Genomic DNA, 19256 nt, shown 5'->3' with positions numbered 1-19256 from the left:
TAACATAATATTAGTTTGAATGTTTTTAAAGAGATTTATATTTATGGGAGAGAATTTTTAGGTTCTGATTTCTAACCTAGAGCTTCTGCTTTTTATCCCAGCATCTGCGGCATTCTACTGTGTCTGTTTCCTTAGCTAAAATTTGATGTTACTAGCTGGATGAACTTTACTTGTAATTGATTTATGAATTATAGGTATTGACACTGGACTTGGATGGCTGACTTTCATTTTGAAAAATAAGTGAAGTATGGAGCATTGAACCATTGGTTATCTAACCCCCCTTTTTATTTGAAAACTGAGTCACCACTTTATTTTAACTTTTGAAAAGGCAAAATAAAGGAAAACTTTTTTCAAAGGGTTTAGGTTCAGGAGTACCATTATGAGTTGGGAAGGTAATCTCTTAATTATTTTCAAATGGAATTAAAGGATTGGCATCCTAAAGCACCTGTTCTAAGAACGTTTACTGCTCTTACCATTAGTGTGTGTGTGGTTCCTATAAGAAAATCCATTTTCTAAAATCAAAATTTAAAAATTCTTTGTGGAAAATGAAGGTTGGCAAGAACCGGTCAACCACTCTCAAAGGCTAGTCGACCTGCCTTGCTTACAGGCAAGGCCAATCGGCTATCTTTTAAAGGGCTGTCGACTGCCTACAACAGGTTGCCTACCTTTTTTATTTTTAATTCTAGAAAACTAAGTTATCCCCATCCTTTGAAAAGGATTTCATGATGTCTATGCAAAGATGATGCCCTATAGAGACCCCACTACTTGATGTGTATCCAAATCGTCACAAAAATATAGACCGCCTTCATACCCTGAAAATGGGATCAAGCCACTTGTAGTTTCCCAGAACATTTTTAATTTCCAATGAAAATCATTTTGGAGTTTTGAAAACAACTTGAAATCTTGATTGAAAATCAATCTTTTTTGGTAAAAACATGGTCTTTCAGAACTCTCCTTGCATAAGCAGAGTGTTAGGGGTTGACAGTGTGATCTGGTTTAAATGGGGAGGAGAGATGGCGTCACCTATATTTGCTAGGGATTTTTATATAGGATGTCGGATTACTTGGATGATGACTTGTATGGTTGTCTTATTAATTGAATATAACAAATAGTTCCACTTATCATTGAGTATGAATGTCGCTTGCCTTCATGATTCATTATTGTTGGAACTAATATTTCATGATTATGAATGGCTTTCGAAAACCTTTCATGATCACTCTGTTGACGGAGAGCCTCAATGAGTGCCGCGCGGCTCCTTAATTGAGTTTAACTTGGGGGTCGGTCATAGTTGGTATCAGAGCACGGTGATTCTAAGCACCATGAATTGTAAAATGAGAATTTAAAATTTTGTAAAAATGGAACAATGTTGAAGCATGCGAGGCAAGGGATGACAAAAGAGAAAGGTGTGCCAATTGATTTGAGGCCGCTAGAGAGAAAACTGTTGGCCTAACAAGGTTTTTCAATTGGTTTTGGTGATAACAACAAAGGACTATTTAACTTGGAAAGGTTGAGTTTTTGTGTCTCAGGAAATATGGATCAAGTATGGTTCAAGTAAAGTTCAAGTATGGTTCAAGAAAAGATCAAGTGTGGTTCAAGTAAAGATCAAGTATGAATCAAGTATGGGACAACTATTCATTAATTCAAAGAGAAACTCAGATATTTGAAGCTCTAGTAAATTTTTCAAAGAACCTAAAGGGCAAAGAATGACAAAGAACTCAAGCATGTCTTATGAAGGCTTAGGAGACATATTTGTAAGTATTTCAAAAGCTAAAATATCGTTTGAAATATGTTTTGAAGCTTGTCAAAGAGATTATGTGGGCTTAAAGATCTATTTGAGAATTCTGAAATAAGTTTTGTAAAAATCATTAGAGAGTAAATCAGTTTTTAAAGAAAAATATTTTCCAAAAACAGGTTCATGGAAGTTCAGATGACTGAACTTTTCAGTTCAGATATCTGAAGTAGCAACTTCAGATGACTCAACTTCATGTTCAGACATTTGAAGAATTACTTCAGACATCTGAAGATTAAGTACAGACGTCTGAAGTTTTTATGGATCAAGACAGAAAGAGACAGAAGCAGTTCAGACGTCTGAACTCGTGACTTCAGACATCTGAACTTGGCACCTCAGACGTCTGAACCCTATCTTCAGATGTTTGACCCTGTGTCCAGTTGAATTTTTAAAGGGTTTCAGGAACTTTAGACGTCTGACCTCGAAACCTCAGACATCTGAACACTGTTCAACGGGCAAATTTTTTAAAAATCTTATTTTTTAAATTATAGCCATTTGAGCCCCAAATTTTCTAATAAATTGGGAAACTCTTTAAGGAAACTTTTGCAACAAGGAAACATGTTTTGAAAGCCTATAAATACATGGTTCTTGTAAATCAAAAATACACCAAGCATTGAAGTTCTCTCAAGCTCTCTTGCTCTCAAAATCTCTCTTGATCAAACTCTTGCAAGCTGAAAGTATTGTGGTTCTGATTTTCTTACTCATCGATTCCTGAAAGAAAGACTACTGATTTCTCATCTGAAGAAAAGGAATTTGGTGAAATTTCTGTTAAAGCTTCAAAAGTTTATTTCTCTCTTGATATTTATCTTTTGAAGTACATAGTTTTCAATTTTGGACTAATCTACTCTTTGTGTGAGCTTCTCTTGTACACCAACATTTTTAATATCTCTCTTGTAGATTTTGGACGATTCCAGGCTATTGGATCGTTGACCAAATAAGGGTATATTGTTTGGAGAAGGCGGGCTCTAGTCTTGGCCAAGGAGTGATTGTAAACAAGCGTTGTTCCACCAGGTAACGGAACTGCTATAGTGGAAACCTTTGGTATTTTACCAAGGGCGAGGACGTAGGCTATGTTGAAGCCGAACCTCGTAAAAATCTTGTGTCTTTTTCTCTTCTCTATTTTCTATTCTCTGTACTTGCTGTTATTGTATGGTTTATAAGTGCAGGTTACAGGTTTTAAAGAAAGAAAGAAACAAAGATTCTTGATATTTAGAAAGTACGTTCTGATTAATTGTTTGCGAAAACCCAAAAGGGAGTACATTGGTTAATCTGCGGAAATCTTGATCAAGAGAAGTGCATACTAAGAGCTTACTTAAAGAAGGTGGTAAACATTTACAGGGAAATCAACAAAAGCATTAATCTTCTTGGTTGAGTGATTGAATTACTTTGACTTCATTGATTGGATTGTTAATTTAAATTTCTATATTTTCAAGTGTGAGTATCATTTATCAATTGTGTTTTTCCTTAGTATCATAAGCAAAAGTTTTAAAACATTAAAATTAAAAAGAATCCAATTCACCCTCCCTCTTGGGAAGCTATTCCTAATTTCAAAAACACTAAGGGGAAAACCTCTATAGTGTATCTGATTTTGAAAATAGAATTGTGGAACTTGAATAATTGACTCTATGTATTAAAATCCCTGGTATGGAGTAGTTGAAAGCCTTAAGAATAGGCTGAAATGCATTGAGGGCATGATGCTATCTCTTCCATCTTATGGGGGAAAAAGACCAATAGAGCTTGAGGTCTTCAAGAGGAGTATTGAGCAGTTGGAAGCCTTGAGAATAGGCTGAAACATATTGAGGGCATGATGCCATCCCTAATCCCAAGGGGTAGAGCCAATAGAGCTTGAGGCCTCCCTACAGGAAACAGACCAATAGAGCTTGAGGTCTGCCTGAGAGTATTAAGCTATTGGAAGCCTTGAATAGGTTGAAACACATCGAGGGCGTGATGCCATCCATAATCCCAAGGGGTAGAGCAAATAGGGCGTGAGGCCTCCTTACGGGAAACAGACTAATAAAGCTTGAGGTCTACCAGAGAGTATTGAGCTATTGGAAGCCTTGAATAGGCTGAAACACATTGAGGGCATGGTGTCATCCATAATCCCAAGGGGTAGAGCCAATAAAGCTTGAGGCCTCTTTACGGGAGTTAATTGAGATCATTGCTTATTCTTGTGTGTGTAGAGAATGTAAAAGAATCGGTGATAATTTGATGGGTAAGTGGGCAGAGGACTTATAGTAGGACTATAGAGAGAGGGTAATGGTTCATGTCAAGCACCCAGGAAAGTAGGCAGGGTATCATGCCAAGTGCTAAAAGGTAGGCAGGGTGAATGCTGCATGCTCTGGTAAGTCAACATGGCAGAGAAAGGGTAATGTTTCACGCCAAACACCCAGGATAGTAGGTAGGGTGCCACGTCAAGCGCTAAAGGGTAGGCAAGGTGAATGTTGCATGCTCTGGCCAGTTAATCTCTAGAAGGACCTGGAAGCCTTTGATGACTTGAACGATGGTATGATGAGAGATTCGGTTAATTTCAATATCCAAAAAACTAACCAACTAGAGTACCTTTTCAGCTCTTTGCTAGTTAGTAGTCATAGTTACCTCACACAGTGGATGAGTTATATACCTTTTCAGCTCTTTGCAAGCCAGTAGTTGTAGTTACCTCACATAGTGGATGAGTAGTATACCTTTTTAGCTCTTTGCAAGTCGGTAGTCGTAGTTACCTCACACAATGGATGAGTCGTATCCCTTTTCAGCTCTTTACAAGTCAATAGTCGTAGTTCCCTCACACAGTGGATGAGTTGTACAAAGGAGAGACTAAATATGTAGAGTATAGCCTTGTAGACGAGTAGTCAATGATGAAGATCGCCAACAACAATAGTGGGAAGACTTCTTATAGCACATCGACGAAGACGTTGATAGAGTGAGTGGGGGAGTGCTAGGGGTTAACAGTGTGATCTGGGTTAAATGGGGAGGAGAGATGGTGTCACCTATATTTGCCATGGATTTTTATATTGGATGTCGGATTACTTGGATGATGACTTGTATGGTTGTCTTATTGATTGAATAAAACAAATAGTTCCACTTATCATTGAGTATGAATGTCGCTTGCCTTCATATTTCATTATTGTTGAAACTAATATTTCATGATTGTGAATGGATTTCGAAAACCTCTTTGGTGCTTATGATTGCAGGTTTGAACGTGTAGTGGTTGGCTAATTCTGTCAAGGGAGAGCCTCGATGAGTGCTGCGCGGCCCCTTATTCGAGTTTAACTTGGGGGTCCGTGACACAGAGCCTTGAAATCTATGAAATTTTAGAAAACGAGCATTTTTTCACCCTCAAGCCACATTATTGGTGATTACTTTGAAAATTGATTTATCTTCTGAAAATACTTTGAAAAATTGATTTTTTGGTGGGAGAACCATAAATCGCCTTGAAATAACTTGAAAACAGAATCAAAATCATTCTGAAAAATGTCCAAAAGCCATATTATGGACATTCATTTTAGAATTTTTTTGGAAACACATTTGGGGGAAAAAAATGGTGTTTTTGGTTTTCTAAGGAGAAAACCGTTAAATCATTAGCAAATTATTAGCCAACAGACTCGACCATGCACTCTAGTGAGTGTTTAAATCAATCACTGACTCAAAATTTCAAGAAAAGTCTAGAAGAAGGGCTGAAATCAGCCTCCAGACTAGTCGATTGACCGTGCCATAATGGCTAGTCGAATGCTTGCCGAGAATGGATTAGTTGATCATGCCTTCAAGGCTGGTTGATCACCTGCGTGCATATTTTACCATTTTTGAAATATGCATATTTTTATGAAATCAGAGCGTGGATCTTGTCCACATCTATCTTTAGACGACATGTCAATTGCAAAAATTAACATGCATATGTAAAAAAAAGGATAAAAAGTAATTTTAAAATTATTTTTCAAAAATGCATCTTTTTGAGTAAAATGGTATCAAAACTAATTTGACTTTAAAATATGCATATATACTCTTTTAGAGACACCAATACAACCATGGTATTAAATAACGGCCATTACATAACGGAAAATCAGGTTGATGATACCGTTACAGGCTGCATTAGCGGTGAGTAGAAAATTCACGTGGGTAACGGCTGTTATGGAACCGTAACGGAACTGTAACGGCCCGTAACGGAACCGTAACGGCTGTTATAATAATGTTACGGCACGTAACGTCCGTTACGACACATTACGGCCGACAGCCCTTTACACTACTGCATGCGTACCTTCCGTATCTCCTCAATTCTGCTCCATTTTGTGTGTTTCTCCATCGTTTAGCTTAGATGTCCTCATTTGAAGCGTCTAATCGAAAAGCAACTTCGAAGCCTTCAATTTGTTGTGCTCCGCAAGCTGAGTTCCCTCTTTCACTCAAATCACTCTTCGTCTCCTTCGTACAAATTTGATCTATTGATTTGAAGCTTCGAAATCTGCAAAATCAACTTCGATTTTTGCCTTTGAAGGTGTTCGATTTTTCCCTCTTCATCATTCGTCTCCTTCGTCCAGTGTGAGAACCCAAAAATCAGCTTCGAATCTTCGAAGCCTTCAATTCCTCCAGATTTTGGAGGCTTGTGGATTGCAGCTGTAGCAGGTCTCTTGTAGCTTCCGTCAGGGCTCAGCAGTCGGGAGTGGGTAACAGGTAACTGGGTAAGGTATGTTTGTTTCTTCACTCTTCACTTCTTCTAGACTTCTACCTACTTGCAATTGTAAATTACTAATTTATTATAAATTAATAATGTAGTTTGTTTTATAATTTTAGTTTATACTTTATATTTATTATTTAATTAGTATGTAAATTTGTAAATGATTGTATAAGTAGAATTTATTAATTAAAATAAAAAAATTAGTATAAAGTTATTAAAATATAAAATTTATAGAGTTACTTAGACTAGAGTTACAACTTGGAAACTTAAAGAGTACACATTAGGAAAAAATTATTAACTAATATTCTACATATTTATTTTTTTTAATACCTTGACAATTAATAATTTAATATTAGATCTACAATTTATAATAAATTCTAATTTCTACACAATTAGTCAAGTCTCAACTCTTAAGTGACTCAAGTTCAAGTGCACTACCATTTAAATAATTAAATTGTAAGACTTACAATTCCATATTTATTTTGTTAAATTGTAAATTGTAATATAAATTATTGTATTATATATGTATAAATCAACTAAAATTTTTAATAGTTAGTAACTTAAAGTTTAATTTAATCCATCATTTATGTAATATTGTTATGCAATTAACTAATTAATTATTTATGTACCATTTTATTCTTTAATTAATTGATTCTTCATTTTAATTACATTTCTACATCTTTTTACCCATTAAAGTAATGCAAACTATAAAAAAATATGTTTTTTTTTTTTTTTTGTAAACAACACACTAATATTAATATAAAAATCATAATGCCTATTAAAAAGCATTTTTAGGTTCAAAGAAAGGCTTCAAAATTCATTAAAAATCATGTATTAATGGATTTTGAAAACTAAGGTGTAGTTCCAAGAGGGGGGTGAATTGGGTTTATAAAATTCTTTTAAGTCTTTTTACAAATCCACAACTTTTTGTATACTTAGCAAACACACAATAATGTTTTGATTTTAAATGCTCAATTAAACCAATCACAATCCACACTCAATATCAACACAAGCCAAATACCTTTAACAATAACAATCAACCAATTATTCAAACACACAATACTTAACCAATTGTAAGAGCTACAACACTTCCATGATTCAGCATTTGCAAAAACTCAGCTTAGAGTTTTAATAAAGCCCTGTATATATGAATATTGGTGCACTTCTTTTAACCAAGATTTTCGCAAACGAATAATCAACGTACTCCCTTTAAGGTTTCCGAAAAAGATTAATCAACGTACTTTCTTAAATTAAAAGTTTTCTCAATCTCAAACTTTTAGCTACCTGCACTTGAATACACAACCACACAATCTATAAATGTAGAAAAATTAAAGAGAAAAAGAGTGAGACCGAGTTTTTTATGAGGTTTGGCTTATACCCAACCTACGTCCTCGCCTTAGGCAAGACCACCTAAGGATTCCACTATTGCGTTCCTTTGCGGGCGGAACAAACCGTTACAATCCCTCCTTTAGGGTGGAGCCCCCTCTCCAAGCGATACCACATGCTCAGTATAACGATCCAATGACCCTAAATCATCAAAGAAAACAAGGAAACAAGAAAGATTTCTTTTGTACAAGAGATGCTCTTAGATAAAGCTGGTTGGTACAAATATAGCTCAGCTAATATACATCAAAACAAATATCAAAGAGAAATTGAATTGAAGCTCAAGAATGTATCATTGAAATTTTTCTTTTGATATGAATCAGTAACTCAGAGGTTTGAGCTCAGAGAAGAGTGATCAGAGACTCAGTATATCTCAGCAATTTTCAGTATGAATGTGTAAGCAAGAGAGCTTTGAGAGAGAAAGAGCAATATGGCTTGAAAACAGATTTTCAATTCTTGGTACTGATTTGATTTAAGAAATCATGTATTTATAGGCTCAAAAAGTGTTTAATTCGTGTTGCCCAAGTTACTTGAAGTGTTTCCCAAGTTTATACGAAGTTTGGGGCACAAGCAATACAAATTTGAATTTTAAAAACTTTTAAAATTATAGCCGTTAACAAGGGTTAGGCGCCTGAGGCTTCGGGGTCAGTCGCCTGATCCTTCTGAACACAGTGTAATTTTTCAACTTGAAACAAGGTCAGGCGCCTGAGGTTTCAGGGGTTAGTCGCTTGGACCTACATTGCCTTTTCAAAATTTGTTTAGAAAAATCTTTAGGCGCTTGAGGTCTAAAGTTCAGTCGCTTGAATAGTAATAAAATCTGTTTTTTTTAGTTTAGTTTCAAAACTCTTAGTCATCTTGCTTTGTTACTTTTAAGAAGCATTTTCCGGGGTTTTCAAAATAAGGTCTCTAAGTTCATATGAATCCCTAATGAGATTCAAAGCATTTCACAATGATATTTATAATGAAGTACTTACATAAGTCATCCTAAAAGCATAACAATTCTCTAAGCTTGAAGTCTTCATATATCTTTGCTTTGAATCCTCTCAGACTTAAGCTTCAACATTCTTTAAGCTTCCACATGTTTTGAACATCTTGGTCCTCTTGAGCTTTATTTGATCACTTTGTTGATGGAGTATACTTTATGGTACTTGTGATATTGAACTTTCATTTCTTTGATCCTTTTGACCTTTGTCATACAAGGTTTCTTGAAATATCATCACTTAAACAAAAACATGTTAAATTAACCTTTATTTGTTATCATCATAACAAGATTCGAAAGTCATGTTAGGCCAAAGATGAGATGAGATGAGAGAACCTTGATAAGACTCCCCCTTACAGTAAGCATGCCTTTTAACAAATATGAAAAATGATGATTTCAAATATATGTAAGTTCAAAACTCAATAAGTCAAAATCAAGTATATTATGTTATAATGCATTATAGCTCATGTCAACATATATACTTATGGTCTTATTCTTCTTATGTTCTCATTTTTCTCATTATGCTCATTTTTGCTTTTACTCCCCCATGCTATATCTCATGTCAAGAGTATGTGTTTTACATATTTGCCACGCTCTCATGTTCTCATGATTGCTCTCTAAGACATGATTGCTCTCTAAGATACTCTCTTCTCATGTTTTCATGTTTGCTCTATAAAATATCTCTCCCCCTTTGACATCAATCAAAAAGAAATGAGGAGCATAGTCACAAAGAGTCTTAGGATAGCACATAAAAAGTATAGTCATATAGTCATTAAAAATTACACAAAGTCAGAAGCAAGGGAGTTAAAAGCCAAACTAAAAGAAAAGAACAAGTAAACAAAACAATACGAAGACTAAGCCAATACATAGATAAGACTTTCATACAACACAAAATAAATCAAGCATCAGCAGCATCATCATCATTATCAGCTTTAGCTTCCTCTTCTTCACCCTCCTCACTTCCTTCTTTAGATTCTTCATCACATGAAGCATCACTCCGAGGGGCAGAACTGGTATCCATGGGATCAACACTACGAGATGAGCTAGCCCTATACCGCTCTATGTGAGTAAGGCGCTGGTCAAGTGAAGAGCAGGTATTGTGGAGTGAGGATACGTTCTCCTGAAGTGATTGGAGGCCTGAACGCATATCTCTGCTGAAAGTAGTGAATTCACGATGGAAGGGGATAAACCAAGAAGGAGTGTCAGCTGGAGATCCTTGTTCCTGAGCTGGAGGAGGAGGTACAACTGCTGGCCTTTGAGGTCGTCCTCCTTTCAAAAACCAACCCTGATCATGTTTTTCATATCCCATTTGCTTGAGGGTTGTGGAAGTGAAAAGGTCATACCTAGTACGCTTGATGAACTATTCAGTAGGGGTAGTAACGTTGAGTTGAGCAAAGATGAGGTTTAGAACACCACCATAAGGAAGAGTTACTCGAGTAGCTTTCAATTTAGCCCACATCCATTTCAAAATTAGGCTAGAGATATCAAGCTTCTTCCCTTTTAGCAGACACCATAACACAAAGCAATTTACATTGGAGAGGTGATCATATGAACCAGCCTTTGGTAGAATGTTGTTTGTGATGATTTTCTGAAGTATTTGAGCTTGAAGATTCAACTGTTTATACATAGGAGGATGGCCAAAGTAAACAGCTTCCTCTACCATTATCAGTGGCAAAAAATTCTTCGGGTGTGAAACCTTGCTCTAGAACCCATGTTTGAGAAAAAACTGGACATTCAAATTCACCCGGGGTAATATGCAAAATAGGAGCCAAGGTTTTTGAAGTTTAGACTATCTTCTTTCCTCTAACCTCAGTGGTTAGGACATTTTCTCCGTGGATCATATTTGCATAAAAAAATTTTACTAAGTTGGAATACAATTCTTTGGATTGATAAACTACAAAATTCTTCCAACCGATATTCCTAAACATTAGGTAGGATTTTTGGAAATTCTGAATCAAAGAAGGTGGTATCTATGACCTTACCGAAAATTAGTTCCGTTGAACGAAGATGAGTTCGATATTGAAGCTTTGATTGAGGAGTGACAAGCCATTGTTCGATGTTATTATCATCTCTCCCGGAAGAAGATTCTCGATTTGCCGTAGTTATGGTGCGAGACATCTTTGATTTTTAGAGGATGAAACAAATTAGCCAACTGAAACCCTAGAATCCGTGGAAAAGGTGTAGGAGAGTGATTGTGAGGCTTTGATTCAAGGGATTTTGAGCTAAGAATTAAGGGAGATCAAGAGAAGGAGGCTCGGGTGAGTGATGGAGCAGGGTTCAGTAGCCTAGAATATGTAAAAGTAGGGTTTTTCGTGCTAAAAATATATAGAATCCGCGAGGTTAGGCGTCTAAAGATTTGGCTCAGTCGCCCGACAATTTATGAAATTAATTTTTCAGCAGGCAGTAGCACCTTAGTCGCCTGAGGTTTGATGGCTTAGGCGCTTGAGCCTCCAATTTGCACTGTTTAGTCGCCTGAGCTTCCAAGCTCAGTCGCCTGACCCCTTTTTAATCTTTTAAATTTCTCTTTTTACTTAACATGAAATCTTCCTAAATCACTTCCCTACTATGTAACAACCCAAGTATTTATAAATTCAAGTAGTATATCTTCTTTTTGAACGTGATCTCTTAGAAAATGGTGTCTTATGTCAATGTGTTTGGTTCTTGAGTGTGATATTGGATTTTTGAAGATATTTATTACACTTGTGTTATCACACTTAAATGGTATGACTGAATATTCTAGATTATAGTCCTTTAATTATTGTTCATGTACAAGGTTTGTGCACAAAAACTCCCAGCTGCTACATACTCAGCTTCAGCGGTGGATAAGGTTACGGAGTTTTGTTTCTTAGAAAATCAAGATACTACGGATCGTCCTAGAAAGTGACAAGTCCCGCTTGTACTTTTTCTATTAATCTTATAGCCTGCATAATCGGCATCTGAATAACTAATCATTTCGAATCCGGTGTCCTTAGGATACCAAAGTCCTAAATCAATTGTACCGATCAAGTACCTTAGGATTCTTTTCACAACTATTTGATGTGATTCTTTGGATGCTGATTGAAATCGTGCACACATACATACGCTAAACATTATGTTTGGCCTACTAGCTGTGAGGTAGAACAAACTTCCTATCATACCTCTATAATATTTCACATCTACTGGTTTTCCTTTTTCATCTTTATTGAGGCTTATGGAAGTACTCATGCGAGTACCTATGGGCTTACTACTTTCCATATCGAATTTCTTAAGCATATCTTTTATATATTTGGATTGATTTATAAAAGTTCCATTCTTTGCTTGTTTGATTTGTAATCCTAGGAAGTAGTTCAATTCTCCCATCATGCTCATTTCAAATTCCTCTTGCATACATTTAGCAAATTCCTTACTTAGATCATCATTAGTTGCACCAAATATGATATCATCTACATAAATTTGGATTATAAGCATGTCATCTTTCTTAGTTTTGATAAATAAGGTACTATCAACCTTTCCTCTAGAAAACCCATTTTCTAGTAAAAATCCACTAAGTCTTTCATACCAAGCCCTAGGGGCTTGTTTCAAACCATATAAAGCCTTAGTTAACTCGTACACAATCAGGTTTTTGAGTGTCCTCAAAGCCAGGTGGTTGTGCTACATATACCTCTTCATTTATAAAACCATTTAAAAAAGGCACTCTTTACATCCATTTGATACAATTTGAATTCCTTATGAGATGCATAAGCTAAAAGCATTCTTATTGCTTCCATTCTAGGTACGAGAGCAAATGTCTCATCATAATCTATTCCTTCTTCTTGGTTGTATCCTTGAGCTATAAGTCTAGCTTTATTTCTTACCACAATTCCATTTTCATCATTTTTATTTCTAAATACCCACTTAGTTCCAATGATTGAATGGTTATCCGGTTTGGGAACTAATTTCCATACTTTATTTCTTTCAAATTGATTTAATTCTTCTTGCATGGCTATTATCCATGAGTCATCACTTATAGTTTCTTCAACATTCTTTGGTTCATCTTGAGATAAGAATAATGATTGCATAGATTTTTCAAAGAAGATCTTGTAGGCATACCTTGTGATGGTTCTCCTATTATTTGATTTTTCGGATGATTTCTTACATATTTCCATTCTTTGGGTAATTCAGTATTTTCTACAGCATCATTATTTGAATTTACTTCATTTTCTTCTTCTTTTGCTTCTACTATTTCTAATTTTTATTATTGTTCTCTGAAATTCTTTCATTCATCGCCATCTCAATTGTGAAAAGGGATCCAATTAACTCATCAAAGGAACGTATTTTTCAGGTTTCTTCCTTCCGTGATTACTGTGGCCTTAGGTTCCCATATCGGAGGAAGTCCTCTAAGGATTTTCCTAATCATTTCATATGATGAATAATTTTTCCCTAAAGCATTTAAGGAATTTATTATGTGAGTAAACCTAGTATACATGCTAGTGATAATTTCATCAGGATTCATCTTAAAGGCTTCATACTCACTAGTGAGCATTTCAATTCTATTATCTCTAACATCAACTGTTCCTTCATTGGTATTTCTTTAGTTGACTTACATGCCATGACCCTATTGAATTCATTAACGTCTAAAGCACATTACAGTGCATTCATGGCACTTGAGTTTACTTGCATCATTTTATAGTCATTATTGGTCAAGTCTCATTCTTCTTTAGGTACTTCTTTATCATCTACTAATTTAGTAGGAATGTAGTCACCATGTGTGACAACTTTCCATGCTTTCCAATCCATAGTTTGAATATATATTCTCATTCTTTGTTTCCAAAAAGTGTAGTTTAAACCACAAAAAATAGGCAGGGTCTTGTTGAGGATTGGCCTTCAACAAAAGGGGATACACCTAAGTGTGCCATTTAGACCTTTATATAGCTTTTAATTAAGATTTGCTATAACCTGTCTTTGATACCAATTGAAAATTAAGGTGTAGTCCTAAAAGGTGGGGTGAATTGGGTTTATAAATTTTTTTAAGTCTTTTTACAAATTTACAACCTTCAGTATACTTAGCAAACATACAAGAATGTTTTGATTTTAAGTGCTCAATTAAACCAACCACAATCTACACTCAATATCAACACAAGCCAAATACCTTTAAAAATAACAATCAACCAATCAACCAATTATTCAAACACACGATACTTAACCAATTGTAAGAGCTGCAATACTTCCTTGATTCAGCGTTTGCAAAAACTCAGCTTAGAGTATAAATAAAGCCCTGTATATATGAATATTGGTGCACTTATTTTAACCAAGATTTCCGCAAACAATTAATCAACGTACTCCCTTTAAGGTTTCCGCAAAAGATTAATCAATGTACTTTTTTAAATTAAAAGTTTTCTTAATCTCAAACTTTTAGCTACCTACACTTGAATTCACAACCACACAATCTATAAATGCAGAAAAATTAAAGAGAAAGGGTAGAGAGAGACCGAGTTTTTTATGAGGTTCGGCTTATACCCAGCGTACGTCCTCGCCTTAGGCAAGACCACCTAAGGATTCCACTATTGTGTTCTTTTGCGGGCGGAACAAACCGTTACAATCCCTCCTTTAGGGTGGAACCCCCTCTCCAAGTGATACCTCACGCTCGGTACAACGATCCAATGACCCTGAATCGTCAAAGAAAACAAGGAAACAAGAAAGGTTTCTTTTGTACAAGAGATGCTCTCAAATAGAGCTAGTTAGTACAAATATAGCTGAGCTAATATACTTCAAAACAAATATCAAAGAGAAACTGAACTAAAGCTCAAGAATGTATCACCAGAATTCTTCTCTTGATATGAATCAACAACTTAGAGGTTTGAGGTCAGAGAAGAGTGATCAGAGACTCAGTATATCTCAACAATTATCAGTATGAATGTGTATGCAAGAGAGCTTTGAGAGAGAGAGCAATATGGCTTGAAAATAGATTTTCAATTCTTGGTATTGATTTGATTTAAGAAATCATGTATTTATATGCTCAAAAAGTGTTTAATTCGTGTTACCCAAGTTACTTGGAGTGTTTCCTAAGTTTATACGAAGTTTGGGCCACAAGCAATATAAATTTGAATTTTAAAAATTTTAAAAATAATAGCTGTTAACAAGGGTCAGGCGCTTGAGGCTTCGGGGTCAGTCGTCTTATCCTATTGAACACAGTGTAATTTTTCAACTTGAAACAGGGTTAGACGCCTGAGGTTTCAGGGGTTAGTCGCCTGGACCTACACTTGCCTGATCAAAATTTGTTCAGAAAAATCTTCAGGCGCCTGAGGTCTAAAGTTCAGTCGCTTGAACAATTATAAAATCTGTTTTTTCAGTTTAGTTTCAAAACTCTTAGCCATCTTGCTTTGTTACTTTTAAGAAGCATTTTTCGAGGTTTTCAAAATAAGGTCTCTAAGTCCATATCAACCCCTAATGAGCTTCAAAGCATTTCACAATGATATTTATAATGAAGTACTTACATAAGTCATCCTAAAAGTATAACAACTCTCTAAGCTTGAAGTTATGTTAGGCCAACAGATTTCATGCTTATTTTCGATTTTGGCATGGTTGTGCATGTGTGAAAAAAAATTCACAACTATTATGCCCGCTTCCCGTTACGTAACATCCGCGTCTCCCGCATCACGTGACACCTGCGACCGTTATGCGGCATTACCTGCGACTGTGATTTCAAACCATGAATTTAACACTATGCACGAATTCACAACCAGAGAATCACACTACACAAAGAGAACACTACAAATGTTAACTTACATATGCATAATCACTACACAAACATGAAAATTACAAGATGAGGGTAATAGGGCTGGCCTAAATCCAAAGACCTAAATCCAAATATTTTCTGTATTTCTAGTGGGAAAGCACTCAAAAACGTACACACAAAGTAATGGAAATGAATAAAGAAGGATTTGTGAGAGAAACATATCTCTCCAAAACCAAAATGTTATCTTTCCCACAAATGCATCACGCATGAAATTTCTTGCAGTAATCTCTCCTTGTTCCTCACTAGGACGTGTCCCAAAATATATATAGGCCATGCATGGTGGAGGGAAACGGAGTTTGAAATTTTGAATTTTGAATTCAAAATTTCAACTTCCATAACGACCAACCTGACAACTAGGACACATGGCACCCCCAAAATCAACAACCATCAGATCAAAGAATTTCGAAACTTGAAATTAAAATGAACTGGTTGACTGCCCCATGGGACTAGTCGACCGATATCAGGTTGGTGCGAAAATTCTTCATGCTTGCACAAATGAATGGGGAGGACATGGATTGGTCGACCACCTTTAAGTGGCTAGTTGACTGCCTTGCACAAATTTCTTTTTCTCTTTGTTTTAGCTCAATTCTTGAATTGTTTGGCTAAGTTATAAAACATTTGGTCAAAAAATGACTATCGATAGTAGGTTATTAAGCTCCATATCACCTTGCATTTATTTAAATAATTATAATGAGAACTATAAATTCCCTAATTATCTCTAACCTTGTTTGTGTGTGTGTATACTTTGGGCGAAGTAGGCATTGAAAAGGACTCAAGGGTGGGGTGCGATGTTACCTAAGAACAAAAGAAACAAGAATGCAATCTGAACTTAACTGCGGAATAGAAACCGTTCATCCAGAAGAATGGGCTTTGGTATGAGCTATGAAGTGGATAGCTTGGGTTTGGTGGTGTGTCTCTATGATGAAACTTTCAGCAGCAGTTGATGGTGCACCCACTGGCTTCTTTCCTTCTAATGGAGGTTGAGGCAAGGAGACCCCCTTCCCTTTCTTGGTTAATTTGGTGATGACCGTACTTAGCAAAATGTTGAGATACGGTAGGATTGGGGATACGATAGCAGAGCCTTTCTTAGGAAGTGGCTTGGAGATTAAAGGAAAGTTGTTGGAGCTAAAATATGGGGGAAGATAAGAATAAAGAAAGAAGCAATAGCTGCAGACATGGCTCATGACTTCAAATTCTGCATTATAGCTTTTTCGAGTTTAGGCCCAAAGCACGCCCACCTTTTCTAGCTGTCCATTGTATAGGTGATCTCCTTTTCCACATCCTTAGCAAGGGAAGTATACTGATCAACAGACTCAAAATGGTGGTTGTGCAGTTTAATTTGGATCATTGTTGTAGCACACCAATGTATGAATTACTTAGTTGCTGCATACTGTCCTCAAATTGACACCTTGGGACGAGCTTATGAACACTTTTCTCTTGCAGAGTTAGGGAACACAGCCCCAATATGTATTTCCCATCCATAGCTTGCAACAACTGATTTTTCAATCATTATCTCCTTATCCTATTATATGATTATCTCCTTAATCATATTCTACGATTATCTCTATTACGATTTGATTAAAAATGAAAGACCTAACTTGAAGATTGGTCTCTCCCTCTATTTATAATACAAATTTAAATACAGTCTAATGACAATAATACCCTTATTAACTCTCACTAATTAACATGCTAACACACTCAATAATAATAATACTAAAAGACATATATAACCTCTAACGCTCCCCCTCAAGCTAGAGCATAAATGTGATAAGCTCCTAGTTTGTTACAAATGAATCTAACACGAGCACCCCCCAACGCTTTGGTAAACTAATTAGCAAGTTGCATGTCTGACTTCACATAAGCGGTTGTAATGAGTTTCTGCACAAGTTTCTCCCAAACAAAGTGGCAATCAACTTCAATGTGCTTTGTCTGCTCATGAAAGACCAAGTTGGAGGCAATATGAAGAGCAGTTTGATTATCACATATCAACTTCATATGTTGAGAATGTAGAAATCCCAATTCTTCCAACGTGTTCTTCAACCAGACAAGTTCACAGGTAGTGTGAGCTATAGCTTTATATTCTAATTCAGCACTTGACCTTGCCACCACGGTTTGTTTTGTACTTTTCCAAGAAACCAAATTACCACCAACCAAGATATAGTACTTGGTGGTGGATCTACGATCGAAAGGCTATCCATCTCAATCTGCATCTGTGTATCCATGGATATAAGTGTGACCCTGATCACGATATAAAAGACCTCTCTCAGATGCACCTTTGAGATATCTGAAGATGCGAATTACTGCGTCCAAATGACTTGTCCTCAGAGATTCTAGAAATTGACTCACAACACTTGTTGCAAAAGATATATCCGACTGAGTAACTATGAGATAATTCAACTTTCCAAGAATTCTCTAGTATTGTCTAGGATTAGGTAGCAAATCACTCATATCCGGCATTAACTTGCTGTTAGGATCCATGGGTGTATCAACCGGTTTAGATCCTAACAAGCCAGTTTCATGAGAATGTATTTCCTTTGTGACACAACAGTTCTGATACGAGATCTCGATACTTCTATGCCTAAGAAGTATTTACGGTCCCAAATTTTTGGTTTGAAACTTAGTTTGTAGAAAAAGCTTGAGACTCCGAATACCTTTATCATCATCACCTATAATAACAATATCATCCACAAACAACAAGAAGGATCCTACCTAATGAAGTATGACGATAAAACATGGAACGATCCACAACACACCGTCGAAGACCAAACTCAAGTACTACAGCACTGAAAGGACCAAACCATGCTCTAGGAGACTGTTTTAAACCATATAAAGCCTTCTTGAGCCGACAAACTAAGCCTGACTCCCCCTTAGCAACAAACCCTGGTGGTTGCTCTATACAAACCTCCTCTTCAAGGTCACCATGCAAGAAGACATTTTTTTACATCTAATTGATGCAAAGGCCAGTGACAAGTAGTAGCCAAGAAGATGAACAAATGTACTGATGTAAGAAGTTTTAGAATAATCCATACCATAACCTGAGTGAATCCCTTAGCAACAAGATGAGCCTTTGGACAAGTCACAGAACCATCAGGGTTGACTTTCAAAGTGTAAACCCACAACCAACCACAAACTTGTTAGTAGGAAGAGGTCCCAAGTACCATTGTCATGTAAAGCATTCATCTCGTCAACCATAGCATCCCTCCATCTTGAATATGCTAAGGCTTCCGAAACAGATTTAGGAAGGGCAGTAGATGATAGAACAACAACAGAAAAATAATAGGAGGGTGATAAGGAGTCATAAGAAACATAGTTGGCAATGGTGTGTTGAGTACATGTGTGTTTACCTTTCCAAACAGCAATAGGAGGATCAACTTCATGAGAATTATGATCATCAGACGAGGAAACCAAAGGCGTGGTAGTAGAAGCTAGAGGGGATTCTCTTCCTCGGAGTCGCCGTCGTGAATACACTTGCAAATTAGGATGATCAAAGCAATGATAAGGACTCGAACTGCATGGAGACTTATATGGTTGGTTGGGCAAGGATAGCAACGTAAAATCTAGAAGATTAGGAAAAAGAAGAGACTTGTTGAGCTTAGAAGCGCTCAGTGACTGGGTGTTGTAAGGTGTAGACTTAAAGAAGGTAACATTGGCAAAAACAAAGAAGCGATGCAACATAGGACTATAACAA

The 19256-nt window shown here is 36.2% G+C and overlaps 1 protein-coding gene across 5 annotated transcripts in view; it reads left to right on the top strand.

Annotated features, from left to right (window-relative positions):
• The window catches only part of LOC131145995 (uncharacterized), a 69219-nt gene that overhangs the window by 44140 nt on the left and 5823 nt on the right, over positions 1–19256 (top strand). The gene's annotated exons all lie outside the window — the stretch shown is intronic.

The sequence above is a fragment of the Malania oleifera genome, chromosome 1 (assembly GCF_029873635.1).
Source record: "Malania oleifera isolate guangnan ecotype guangnan chromosome 1, ASM2987363v1, whole genome shotgun sequence".
NCBI classification, from domain to species: Eukaryota; Viridiplantae; Streptophyta; class Magnoliopsida; order Santalales; family Ximeniaceae; genus Malania; species Malania oleifera.
This window is presented reverse-complemented; position numbering and strand designations above follow the sequence as displayed.